The 14,469-nt window shown below is 33.9% G+C and overlaps 1 long non-coding RNA gene and 1 pseudogene across 1 annotated transcript; one reads left to right on the top strand and one right to left on the bottom strand.

Annotated features, from left to right (window-relative positions):
• Window positions 1–622: 622 nt before the first annotated feature.
• On the bottom strand, window positions 623–2,079 carry LOC125576616 (annotated as a pseudogene).
• A 3,683-nt stretch (window positions 2,080–5,762) lies between these two features.
• LOC111214427 lies at window positions 5,763–14,201 on the top strand. Its single transcript, XR_007315042.1, has 7 exons — window positions 5,763–9,047; window positions 9,473–9,547; window positions 9,741–9,831; window positions 9,949–10,122; window positions 11,128–11,299; window positions 11,411–12,273; window positions 12,370–14,201. It is a non-coding gene; the product is annotated as an uncharacterized LOC111214427 (long non-coding RNA).
• The last annotated feature ends 268 nt before the right edge of the window (window positions 14,202–14,469 follow it).

Genomic DNA, 14,469 nt, shown 5'->3' with positions numbered 1-14,469 from the left:
TTTGGTGTATATAATATATATTGCATAGAATTTAAATATGGGTTTAGATATAATATTACTAAATCTCATCAAAAATATATTAGTTGCTAAGAAAATATAAAGATAATTCATTGTGAATATAAAACCAACAATATAATAATATGTGCTTACTTATATAAAATACATATACATATAATTATTAATTTATATTTTTAATGGGACCATATATTTACATAGCATTTTGTTTTAAAATATTATTTTATTATTTTATTGATTTGTGTCAAATTTTGAACCGGTCCAAATTGGGACCGGCGAAATTTATTAATTTATAGAGATTATTAATTTATCGAGTATTAATTTATAGAGGTTTTACTGTAGTATGTGTTAAAAATTAATCAAACATTAATTTTTCATCTAAGTACTTTTTTTCTTGATTATGTAGGTTTCTATGTAATCAGTTTACCAGTCTAACAAAAAAAAATTTCATAATCAGATTTACCAGCCTAATTTAATTTATATAGTATGCAATCTTGGTTTGATATAAATATCTTTTTCATTAGTCTGAAAAAAAAAACAAAATTCTCTTGCTAGAGTATTACATAGAAAAATGGTTAACATGATTTTAGATAAACAGATAATTTGAAATTCATTTTCATTCCAAACCGAATCATTTTATCTTAGAGAATAAGTTTAGCCAAAATTGGCCAGAACAACAGAATGTTGTTGTCCTCCAAACAAATTTATGAGAACCTATTACAAATGTGAAAAATTAGACGATAACTGAATCTCTTGATGAATCTCTTGTCGTGGTTGTATCTTTTTCACTCGGTTTGTTGCAGTCTAAGCCGTCAACGCGAGATGAAGGAGCCGAGTTTTGTGAACCGGTCTTTATGGAGCTAGCCATTGACTCTAGATGGGTAGTGGAACCAGCAACTCGTTCACTGTTAGTTTTGCTGGCCTTGCCCATAATGAAGCTAAGCCGCTGTAAAGGTGATATACTTCTCCCCTTATCAGAGACAGGTTTGTGTGACGTTGGATCTTGTTTCTGGGCAGGCTAATCCACACAATGTTTCACAGATAACAAAGATGATGCTCTGTCTTCTGAGATCTTACCTCTTGACGATGTATTACTTGCTTTTGCTGAGAGTGGCACACACTGAGATATTTTATCTGAATTCCGGTTCGGGTCCGCATCAGCTAAGGCAATGTTACTCTTTGCCGAGCAGCCATCAGCTTTACATGGCAAGGAGTAAGAATGTTGAGCACAGTAATCTACTTCAACCTCATGAACTACGCTGACTTTGTTAGTCAAACTCCTCTTGGAGGTCGTAGCCTGTTCTCGAGCTAGCTTCTTAGTTGAGTCATAGAGCTTAGCTTCCCTCTGCTGGCTTCGACCGAGTTCCCCATCATGATCATTTCGGTTTTTTTCACGTGACTTCTTCTCACTCTTCTTACGTCTACTACCATCAGCCTTAGAGTTTACCTCCACGTTCACGCCAGCCTCTGAAATTCCAGGTTTTGGGCCAATCTTCTCTTTCAGGTCATTCTTCTCACATCCCTCTTGTGCATCAGTAATTGGACCAAGCTGCTCATCAGGTATGCTGAAACTCCTATGGTCTCTATGTTTATTTTTCCGTGTACCTTTGATTTCTCGATACTCCCTTACAGTTTCTTCACCAGGATTTGACATGAGCTTAGACTGCCGTGAGCTACGATGTTTCCTTGGATTGCTGGGACCAGCAGACAACTCATCTCTGTCCGGAAACAATGAAGAATCAGTTTGGTAAACAACCGAAGGGTATCTAGTATATACTCTTCACAGACATCATCCGGTTATGACTATGCTGCCACTTCTCCAAGCGGTCCCATTCAAGAACACCAACGCTCAAGAGCTTATCCCGAGGAGTATGAGTATCAGCTCTCTCCAAGAAAACCGGCAGCTTCGACATATACTTAAGAAGCTCAGGCTCGTCACCAGCCCGAGTCTCCAGGGATTGTTTCACTCGAGTATGCAAAGTTTTATTCCTCTCCATTGGATAGTAAGTGGATTCACATAAGCAAGCCTTGAATCAATCCCACTTAGGCACCAACATACCTCAAAGAACATCCTGGATCATGAATGAAGAAGAAACACCGTGCTTCAAAAAAGAAATACTTGGTAGAATGGTAAACAGTAAAATCATACCTCAAATATCATGCCATCCAAAGACATTGTGTTACTTGCCTCTTCAAAAGATCGCATCTCCACGAAAGCAAACTTCTCATGGTTTACATAAACATTAACAACAACATCAACTGGACCAGCAATGTTTCCACCAACAGCTGTCATAACTTGACTAAATAATGTAGCCACTACCTGCAACATAGGAAAGTAAATCAATGTTAGTATCAAACACTGGGAAAAAGAAAGTGGATACTAACCTGTTCATTTGCCGCAGGTGAAAACCCACCAACATAGACTCGGCGAGCATGCCCACCAAGTGTCTTGGATATCTACTAAACCAAAAATCATTAGTTACTAATAGAGGTTCATAAGATTTTGCACACTTGAAACTGAATGAAGTGGATAAGGGATAAAAGTGATTCTGGTAACACCAGAAGCATATTATGTTATCCCAGTGTTCTCTGATACTACAGTTGCGATTAATGTTGCAACTTTGCCACCAAAGAAAGAAAAAAATGTTGAAAGAAAAAAACATGCAAACCAAAGCTCAATAGACAAATGATATGAGACTCAATATTCAAAAAAAAAAAAGAGAAACATAAAAAGGAAAAATAGTTCTTACAACTATTGGAATGATCGCTATCTAGAAATAAAGATTTGATCATGTATTAGCACATCCAAATAAACGCTTAAACCACATAAGAAGGGAGTATAAATCAATTGCAATTTGCATGTAGAAGATTACTCACAACTAAAAAGGAGAAAAGCAGTAACAAAATCGCCATGGTGGGTGTTGATGCTTCAAAGATATTTTCATTTCTGATTTCAGAGCGGTGAGTCTGTGCATCAAATCCGTACAGAGGTGTAGATCGAAGTTTGTGAGATTTAAAGAGGCACGCCGAAGACGACGCTGGAGCTGCCGAATCCGAATCAACGACGCTGAAGAGGCACGCCGAATCAAAGTTTGTGAGATTTTAAGTCTCGATGGAGAAAGTGAGTAAGGGCAACGTCGAATCGCTCGTGAAACGGAAACGAAGAAGGTGAAGAGCAAACAGAAATGAGCTTACTGGGCCATTAATATTAACATTCTGTATAAGAAAAAAATCGAAGCCCAACATACCCACATCCGAGATGACGTGTCAAAACGTTATAACGTGATTGGTCGATTTTTTTGTCTGACGTGGACGTCCTATCTGATGATTATATAACGTCTGGGCAGGCTAATCCACACAATGTTTCACAGATAACAAAGATGATGCTCTGTCTTCTGAGATCTTACCTCTTGACGATGTATTACTTGCTTTTGCTGAGAGTGGCACACACTGAGATATTTTATCTGAATTCCGGTTCGGGTCCGCATCAGCTAAGGCAATGTTACTCTTTGCCGAGCAGCCATCAGCTTTACATGGCAAGGAGTAAGAATGTTGAGCACAGTAATCTACTTCAACCTCATGAACTACGCTGACTTTGTTAGTCAAACTCCTCTTGGAGGTCGTAGCCTGTTCTCGAGCTAGCTTCTTAGTTGAGTCATAGAGCTTAGCTTCCCTCTGCTGGCTTCGACCGAGTTCCCCATCATGATCATTTCGGTTTTTTTCACGTGACTTCTTCTCACTCTTCTTACGTCTACTACCATCAGCCTTAGAGTTTACCTCCACGTTCACGCCAGCCTCTGAAATTCCAGGTTTTGGGCCAATCTTCTCTTTCAGGTCATTCTTCTCACATCCCTCTTGTGCATCAGTAATTGGACCAAGCTGCTCATCAGGTATGCTGAAACTCCTATGGTCTCTATGTTTATTTTTCCGTGTACCTTTGATTTCTCGATACTCCCTTACAGTTTCTTCACCAGGATTTGACATGAGCTTAGACTGCCGTGAGCTACGATGTTTCCTTGGATTGCTGGGACCAGCAGACAACTCATCTCTGTCCGGAAACAATGAAGAATCAGTTTGGTAAACAACCGAAGGGTATCTAGTATATACTCTTCACAGACATCATCCGGTTATGACTATGCTGCCACTTCTCCAAGCGGTCCCATTCAAGAACACCAACGCTCAAGAGCTTATCCCGAGGAGTATGAGTATCAGCTCTCTCCAAGAAAACCGGCAGCTTCGACATATACTTAAGAAGCTCAGGCTCGTCACCAGCCCGAGTCTCCAGGGATTGTTTCACTCGAGTATGCAAAGTTTTATTCCTCTCCATTGGATAGTAAGTGGATTCACATAAGCAAGCCTTGAATCAATCCCACTTAGGCACCAACATACCTCAAAGAACATCCTGGATCATGAATGAAGAAGAAACACCGTGCTTCAAAAAAAGAAATACTTGGTAGAATGGTAAACAGTAAAATCATACCTCAAATATCATGCCATCCAAAGACATTGTGTTACTTGCCTCTTCAAAAGATCGCATCTCCACGAAAGCAAACTTCTCATGGTTTACATAAACATTAACAACAACATCAACTGGACCAGCAATGTTTCCACCAACAGCTGTCATAACTTGACTAAATAATGTAGCCACTACCTGCAACATAGGAAAGTAAATCAATGTTAGTATCAAACACTGGGAAAAAGAAAGTGGATACTAACCTGTTCATTTGCCGCAGGTGAAAACCCACCAACATAGACTCGGCGAGCATGCCCACCAAGTGTCTTGGATATCTACTAAACCAAAAATAATTAGTTACTAATAGAGGTTCATAAGATTTTGCACACTTGAAACTGAATGAAGTGGATAAGGGATAAAAGTGATTCTGGTAACACCAGAAGCATATTATGTTATCCCAGTGTTCTCTGATACTACAGTTGCGATTAATGTTGCAACTTTGCCACCAAAGAAAGAAAAAAATGTTGAAAGAAAAAAAGATGCAAACCAAAGCTCAATAGACAAATGATATGAGACTCAATATTCAAAAAAAAAAAAGAGAAACATAAAAAGGAAAAATAGTTCTTACAACTATTGGAATGATCGCTATCTAGAAATAAAGATTTGATCATGTATTAGCACATCCAAATAAACGCTTAAACCACATAAGAAGGGAGTATAAATCAATTGCAATTTGCATGTAGAAGATTACTCACAACTAAAAAGGAGAAAAGCAGTAACAAAATCGCCATGGTGGGTGTTGATGCTTCAAAGATATTTTCATTTCTGATTTCAGAGCGGTGAGTCTGTGCATCAAATCCGTACAGAGGTGTAGATCGAAGTTTGTGAGATTTAAAGAGGCACGCCGAAGACGACGCTGGAGCTGCCGAATCCGAATCAACGACGCTGAAGAGGCACGCCGAATCAAAGTTTGTGAGATTTTAAGTCTCGATGGAGAAAGTGAGTAAGGGCAACGTCGAATCGCTCGTGAAACGGAAACGAAGAAGGTGAAGAGCAAACAGAAATGAGCTTACTGGGCCATTAATATTAACATTCTGTATAAGAAAAAAATCGAAGCCCAACATACCCACATCCGAGATGACGTGTCAAAACGTTATAACGTGATTGGTCGATTTTTTTGTCTGACGTGGACGTCCTATCTGATGATTATATAACCCTTTTAATATAGTATAGATACGGAGATGATGATCACGAGGATACTACTCTCGAACACGGAATGGGCGTTTCTCTCTTTTATTTCAGTCTAGCTCCTCTATTTCTTTTCTTTCTTTAAAACGTCCCCCTTATCTCTTATGTTTAACAAGATATACCCACTTGATCTGTGATTTCAATTGGAGATGTGGAATTACTTTAGAAATCATACAGTTTTGGGTGGATTAGTAATACAAATTATAGGTTTGGGAAGTTTAACACTGACTTTAGTAGTTAAAAGGGAAATGTCATCCCCAATATATTTGAGTTTCTGAATTGGCCAAGAAAAGTATATGCGTATTAGCTAAGAAATTATCTCTACTCTACATATGCAGAGCATTTCTTCACTACACTGCCGTTACTTGATTTAACCCAAACTTGTAACTTTTAACCATGATTCTAATAGTTTTTAGTAATGTTCAACAAATCCTTAGGCGTTTTGTATAGGTTTAGCCACGTAAACCAGTTTTTTTTTTTTGAACCTTAGTTTTTAAAATCATGCACGATGTTATCAAAAGCAAGATGTTTACTCCAAGGAAATTGATATAATTCATTGAATGTTAAGAAGTACTATTTGTGATTTCTTCCTTAAAACAATACTGTCGCAAACATTTTCGCAATGCGTTGTACACTATCGTGAATGCATGTTAACTGTTAAGTCTTTCAAATTTCTTCCGTATGATATCATTTTCTTTTGTTAACTTCTTTGTGGATTTCATTTACTAATTAATGTGATTGTCATTTACATAATCGACATGGTTCAGATTTTTTAGTGCGGTGTAAAGTGTGAGAATATCTTTCGTGGTTTGTATTAAAGTAAAGTTCAAACATTCTTTCTTTTTTTTTTTTGTTCAAAGTTCAAACATTCTTTCAAAATCAAAAGTTTGAAGGGGCAAAAGAATGTTAAAGTGGTTGATCTATGTAACCAAATTTTCTTTTTTTATATATATAAACAAAACTAAAGATCAGTTAACCTGTGTCTTTTGTTAAGCAAAAAAAAAAACTAAAGAAAAAAAATTAATCTTCGTATTATTTATTATTTCTTGATGCATTTTGTTCACTACTTTATTAATATTCTCCAAAATGTTTTGCTTGAAAGGGAAAAAGATCACAAAAGAACAAAGAATGGTTGTTGAGCTTAATTACAACTTTCTTATGTAAGATCATTTGTCTTGATTCATGTAGCAGAGTCACATGCTGTTCTCAATATGTTTTTCCACATATTATCGGCAAATCTACTAGAGGCGTATATCTATCTACTTAACGCATTCTTATATACATTCGTAGTCATAAATACTACTATTGTTTTTGTTTGCAGTATGGAATATAATGTTGAGCATGAAATGTAAAGGCGCCAAGATTGAGCCTAATTTCAATGAAACTACAAAGTTAATTAATAGACATCAGTCATGACACTCAAAATACAAGTTATTAAATAAGTAAATATTTGTGCTGTATATACTAAAGATTACAACGAATATCATATGGCCTAAATTGATTTGTTAGGCAAGGCCAATCAAATGGAAGCAAGGCCAATCAAATGCAGTTTTCACGATCGGATATCTTACCGATTTGTTTGCTAGGCTCAATCAAGCCTGAGACCCATATTTTTGTAGCCCAAAGCAGAAAAATCTCCCTTGCATGATGAATGATTTTAACCATGTTCCTCAGAGAAAATGTGAATTCAAAATCACTATACTACAAGAACATAATACAAATTTTGATGTCTTTAAAATTTTATTATGTTTTTGATACTTAAAACTCTTCTTTCTTTGGTGTTAGTCCATAACTCGCATTGAGCTCAATTAAACAAGGCCAATAATTCAGATCATTGACGACCAAATAACAAAAAGGAAATGTAGTTACAAAATGTATAATTATATTCTTGCGCAACTTAAGTTATAATGATATAAATCAACAACAATCAGGCATTAGTTGGATTGATTTAATTCGAAATTAATGATTTATCGAATGGGTGCATGTGGGACTTCAATGCAACAGCTCAATTGTTAAATTTTTACACAAAATAGTTAAACTTAAACTTCATTGTTCTTATTTCTGTATTTTCTTTCTCCTTCAAAGAAAAAACTCAGAACCAAAACAATTTTGCCAGCTCTGCGTTTCCGTTATGATGATAGACCTAATTTCACATATATTAGTTAACTTGTCTGGATCTATTCACTTATTAAAAAAAAAAATCCATTTCACATGTTGTTACAAAGTACTATATTAATCTGTTCAGTTTAAAGAAAGGAAATGTGGTTCCCGCAGATATAAAAGCTCGCTCCACCAACCGAATAAAATAATTGAAGAGAGAGACTCACTCCGCATGCAGGTTTCTATTTTCGAATGTTCCAAGATCCATTAAAAATGCATGTATCTGTTTATAGCCCGTGTATAATAATTTGTAAACGTCATAGTTTTCCAAAATCGGTCTTGTTTTGTCGTTGAAGTAGACACGCGCGGGCTGGTGTAAATATTCGCATGGGTTTCTTTTTTCTAATCACCTCAGAAAAAACTGAAACTCACCAAAATGTTAATTATCATAAAGATCGTTGATGCAACTATGCAAGTATAATTTTTGTTTTTTGAGTGTGAGACTGGAGACCCAAATATTCTCAAGGGGATTCATGTATCGACGACTAGTCCAATTTCAGATTTCTGAAATAAAGCTTAAAACATGGTTTTATTCCGTTTGCCAAACAAATCAAATGACAATTAAATTTCTGGAAGGATTTGAATCTAAAACTGATGGATTTACGTTTTACTCCAAGTTCTATTTTTCCCATCAAACTACCATTGCTGAGTTGATGCAGTAAAATTTATACGTAAGAAAATTTATATGTACTTTCCATCTTTTTCTTATTCCGTAAATGTGTTCTTGTCATTATGTTTTCATATATTCTCTTTGTCAAAATGTTTTTATGCATTGAAAATTGAAATACTACTACTAATACTTTATACTGGAAAACAACATATACCCATAACTTTTTGCCCTAAATGGCTGGAAACTGCCCAACCTATGCGACAAATCTTGATTCTTAATCCGGAAAGAAAAGAGATACAGAGAATGTGAGAGCTAGGCACAGACTACCACTGATTTATAAACCAGTGAGAGAGTGAGAGAGAGAAGCTGAATCAACTCAATAAATCAAAGTTCTTTTCTGAGATTTTCGGCTCTTGGAATCAAACAAACAAAAAAAGATTCCTAACTACAGTAAGAAAACAAGAAGATCTTTCTCGTGTAAGAGTAGTTCTTATTAAGAACTTCTTAATCTCCTTCAAGGTCTACACTAAGAGAGAGTTTCCTGTTTAGATTACCATGAAGGTACATTCTCCTGTTTCTGTTTATTGATTTTAGGTTTAATTCGTTTTCAGTAGGGTTTGATTTTTAGACGTGTAGATCTATTAGGTTCTGTCTCAGATTACGAGCTTAATTCTATCTACAACTGTTTTAAACAAAGGTTCTCAAATTGTTTTTGCCTACTCGAACCGAACCAAATGATGGATTGCTTGAATAGTAAACGGATCTTCGTCATGCTTCTCATTTCTTTTGAGTTTGCTCTGAGAAAGACAATCTTGATTCATTTTCACATTTCCAAGAACCGTTGTTTCTGTGGCTTAGTAGTGATCTAGATTAATCTTGGAAATTAGCTCAATTATATTATTATATTTTGAGAAGCATCTTTGAAGTTTAAGACGGTAAAGGAGTTAACAGCCTTTCGTGTGTATTATTTGCTCTAATTTTCACAGATCACGCTGATTATTCTACGGGTCGCCCATCTTCTTACGCTCATCGCATTTGCTCATTCAGACTACTACATTGAGGTACTATTTTAGGGTTTACCTTTTGCTTGATCAATCTTTAGGTCATTCGTACTGTTAAGATCATTTGCGTTTTATTTCGTAAAAATATATATAGTTATCGTATTTGATTTACCACTAGATTACTGAATAAGTGATAAAAAATAATAATTGTCTATTTACTTTTTACACCTTTTAAACATTTATTTTTGTACAGAGCTCAGATGGCGCGCGGTCTTGTTAAATGCGTCGACAGAAAGGAGCAACCAGCATTTGATAATAGTTTATTAAGAAATCACAAGTTTCAGGTGTGCTTGATTTATAACTTCTAAAAATTATTTCAGTTTATCTTTATCTAGATAATCAATTTTCCCATATTTTAAAAAGTAAAACAAATAACATTTCTAATTTTTAAATATTTATAGGAATCCCCGTCAAAAATTCCTACAACAACGACCAAATCAAATACAAACAGCAAATGGCGAACGACAGAAGCGCATGTTAGTATTGCAAAATGCCCCAGAGGGACCGTACCCATGCGACAGGACGACGCTAGTGAATATCCTGGCAACAACACATCTACACAGACTACACATGAGGTGAATAGTTAATCTATATTTTTTAAAAATCACTTTTTTTTTTTGCTAAACTGTGAATATTAATAATAATGCAAATTTTAGGATTACAGAAGCCTACTAGGTGATACTTTGGCAAAAAATAAATAAAAACAAAGTATAGACAAAGAATTAGATTAGAGAAAGGATTGAATTTTCTCGCACTGATTATGTTGCGGATGTCATGTCGATGTTGTTGAAAGTTGTTTGTGTTGGGGTGAATCCTGTGAGATGGACGGCTGAGTTCTGAGTTTTGCTGCCTCCATATGTGTAGTGAAGAGATTGAGTAGCTAGCTTCCTGAGTATGGATGGTTTTGTTTTGATATGATTCAACAAAAAATTGATTAAAACTTGCCAATATTATAATAATTTTATCATAAAATTATACTTGTTCGATAATGGTTTTAGAGATATACTATTATCATCTTTAACTTAATATTTTGTTATGTATAATCTTTTCATGGGACTATCAGAACAGGCCAACATATGTAGGTGGCCGGGACAAATAACAATTTTTTTCTGTCTAGGTCTTGCTAAGAAAAATCATTTAAATATTTCTTACAAACGCTACTCGGCCCTAAGCTTTATACTTGGTTGGGCCTGGGAACAATTCATTTTTCCATGCCGTCATTTAATAATGCTGAAAATGAACTCAACACTAATTCATTATTCATTTTTCTCTGAGAATCTTTTGTAAACATAATATTTGATATCTTAAAAGTAAATAACCACTTTTGTAAGGAATATTGTAATAAATAGATATAATATCCAATTATAATTATTAAGAGTTACTTTGAACAAATAATTCACTTATATTTTCAAAAACATAGTAAGATTTTTTTTATCCTTTTAAAGGTTTTTAAGGATATAAATATAGTCAACAAGTGTAAGATTATATTTTATACGTATCGTGATAAATTAAAAGTTTATTTTCAAAATTAAAATAATTATTTAAAATATTTTTTGGTTTAAAATGATATATATATACAGTATGCAGAGAAATCTACGGATGTCTCATCAAAATTATATGGAGCTAAAGCTACGATAAACATGGGATCCAAAAGTAGAAAACAAAGAAATTGAGCTAAGTATCTCACAAATCTGGATCAGCTCAGGAGGATATGAGACGAACAATCTTAACACAATCGAAGTTGGGTGGCAGGTTTGTTATAATTTTTTGAATTATATAATATTTAAATATTTTTAATCATTTTTATTTTAATTATATACATGTGATTAATATATTATATATTTTTAATTACTCAATTATTAGGTGTATCCGCAGTTGTATACCGACAACAAGCCAAGACTATTTATTTATTGGACGGTACGTATGAATCATGATCTATTTTATCAGCAATTTATATTATTTATGCTACATTACCAAACATACGTTATTATATATTATACTCTTAATCATCATCAATCTGAAAATAATCTAGACTCTAGAGTAACAATATACCTTACGTTAAATGGAGTAAAACTTATAGAAAAAGAGATTAATATTATTAATCTATAAGTGTCAGTTACTAGAAACTAATTACTGTATTTTTTACATTTTAAAGTGTATCGGAATTTTTATTTGAAATAAAAATAAATTAAACAGAAATAAATTATATGAAAAGATAATAAAATTTCGAAACATGAACAATAAACTCAAGTTGATTCATAATCTATAATACCGTTCACAATAAAGTCAATCAATTAAAGCAAAAAATATCAAAATAATATATACACTTTTTTGGTTTGTTGATGTTACCTTACTCTCTCATGGCGACTTTTATATAGTTAGTTGAATTCTTAAAGCACAAGCTTTTATCTATAAGCTTACTGGTTCATATTGCGTTTCGGTAACACATTTATGTTGAAACAAGAAAGGATAGAAAAGGGAATAAAGTTTTGAAATTCTGGTGAACCTTCACTCAAATATTACAATAACATGGTTTATGATTTTTTCATGTTAATAACATTAATGTATTCATTTTATAGAGTGACGCATACCAAACAACAGGATGCTATAACCTCAGGTGTCCCGGTTTCGTACAAACGAGTAGAAGTGTTGTACTGGGAGGTGCCATTAGTCCTGTTTCTATCTTTGGAAGTAAACAATATGAGATTACCGTCCACGTTTGGAAGGTAAATTTTCAATATATGTCTTTTAAAGTTATATACATATGTCCATTCAGTTTATTTGTACGTTCTAATTAACAAACATAATTAAATAAATGATAGGATCAAAAACAGGGAAACTGGTGGTTGAGTTTAGGAGCAGATAATTTGATAATAGGATATTGGCCATCGGAGCTTTTCACGAATCTAGATTACGCAAATGAAGTGCATTGGGGCGGTGAAGTAATAGACTCTCACAGTTTTGGTAGACACACGAAGACCCAAATGGGCTCCGGTCGATTCCCTTTCGAAGGTTTCGGAAAAGCTAGCTATTTCCGGAATCTGGAGATTGTGGATAGTAACAATTTCCAGCCGATCCAAAGATTAAAGACAAATGCAGAAAAAGAATATTATGATATCAAGAATTTGGATATAGATGAAGAATGGGGGACCCATTTTTTCTATGGAGGACCAGGTTTCAGTACTCATACACATTCTGGAGTCGTACCTCTGACAAGAAGGTTGATTTTTATTTGTTTTAGTTTGAGTTTCTTTATTATTATTTAGTTTATTTTAAAATTGTAGATTCGTCTTGTAATAATTTAAAATTTTAATTGAATAAGTCATTGTAAAAAACAGTACTATTTATCGTTTCTCTTTTAATATTTTTATTTATTCAGTAAATTTGTTTAAAACTTTGTTCGGTTTAGTTGTGAAAACTCTGTCAATAAATTACACCAAAAAAAAAAAAAAAACTCTGTCAATAAAGTTAAGTTTCCCCCTAAATAATGGGCTTATGATTCTGTGATCGAGTAGCAGTTTGGCCACTGATAAACAAAATAACCATTTCCAATTTCTCTGTTAAATGCATTTGGGAATCTTGTGAGTTATGAGAATCAGTAGGTATGTGTTCTTACAGAAACAATAGTTTTACTATTAACTTTTCCTTTAGACCGTATAAACCAGCCTGGATAACAACTCAAAACAAAGAGAAGGGAAAAACTTGTTCTGCATGAGAATAACTATTACAAGCAACAATGTTTGTACATATAGTAAGTACAAATTTTCATCTTAAATAACAAATGATCTATTAAATTTACAAGATAAAAATAAAAATAAGAATGATCTATCGACTATCACCCATTCTTATAAGTTATAACCCTACAAGACAAAAGTTACTGACGCAAAAGAGATAACATCTTTGTCAACGGGATTTTAGTTAGTTAAAGAGAGCACTGAGGGCTGGGCATATTATCCTAATTTGATTCTATCCGTTAGTTATTCGTTCTGATTCTATCAGAAAAAAAGTTAGATATGTTTGTAAGGGTTCAAATCAAAGCAAATCGCAAAATGTGGTATCCTCAGAAAATGAAACAAATCACAATTTTTTTTAGAAAGCTGGAGATCTGATCTGTATATTTATAGGCATGTAATAAAACTGTATATACAAACCATTATATCTATACATATTTTATGATATAATTTGGTTAACTTTTTATTTGAAGTTGTTTTTTCAAATTTTTGTTTCAGCTTATTTCATATCCAATTTAATTTTTATGTTGAGTCGAATGTTAACATATGAGTTTTCATATTAGGTTTGTTAATATTGATTTTTTTGCTTTACAATTTCTATCAAAGATGTTAGTTTGTTAGTATGATATTATTATTCTTATTTAAATTGATATTATGAAGATTTGCTTATTTAATTTTAATGTTATATATTATTTTATTATTTTTAATATAATGGATGGAATATTGAAAATAAATTCAGATATTGGGACTTCCGCATATCCGGACATCCTGATTTCCGAATATCTGAAATTTTTTGGATCGAAACGATTCACATATAAATATTTGTTTGTGATTGAGCGGATTACGGATAATCCAAAAATTTTTAGATATACGCTCAGTGCCCATGCTTAACTGACGTGGCGTGGTATTCTCTTCAATTAGCTTAAGACTTCTTTTTTTTTTTTTTTTGAATTATACAGAGGTATCCTGGCCCCACCAAAGTGATCCAGACTAGTCACGTGTTGCCACGTGTCGGTCCTCTGTCCCTGGCGATGCCGAAATGTTAATTCCCCAGTGGCTGAGATTCGAACCCTGGTGGCGGTACTCACAGCTGTAAGCCCTTTACCACTAGAGCTGTAAGACTTCTTTTTTTTTTGGTGTAAAGTTAGCTTAAGACTTAAATATTCTCTTTAGTTTAAACTATCTTATTGA

The sequence above is a fragment of the Brassica napus genome, chromosome A7, assembly GCF_020379485.1.
Source record: "Brassica napus cultivar Da-Ae chromosome A7, Da-Ae, whole genome shotgun sequence".
Classification (NCBI taxonomy): domain Eukaryota; kingdom Viridiplantae; phylum Streptophyta; class Magnoliopsida; order Brassicales; family Brassicaceae; genus Brassica; species Brassica napus.
Note: the sequence above shows the minus strand (reverse complement) of the source record. Positions and strands in the feature narration are given on the sequence as shown.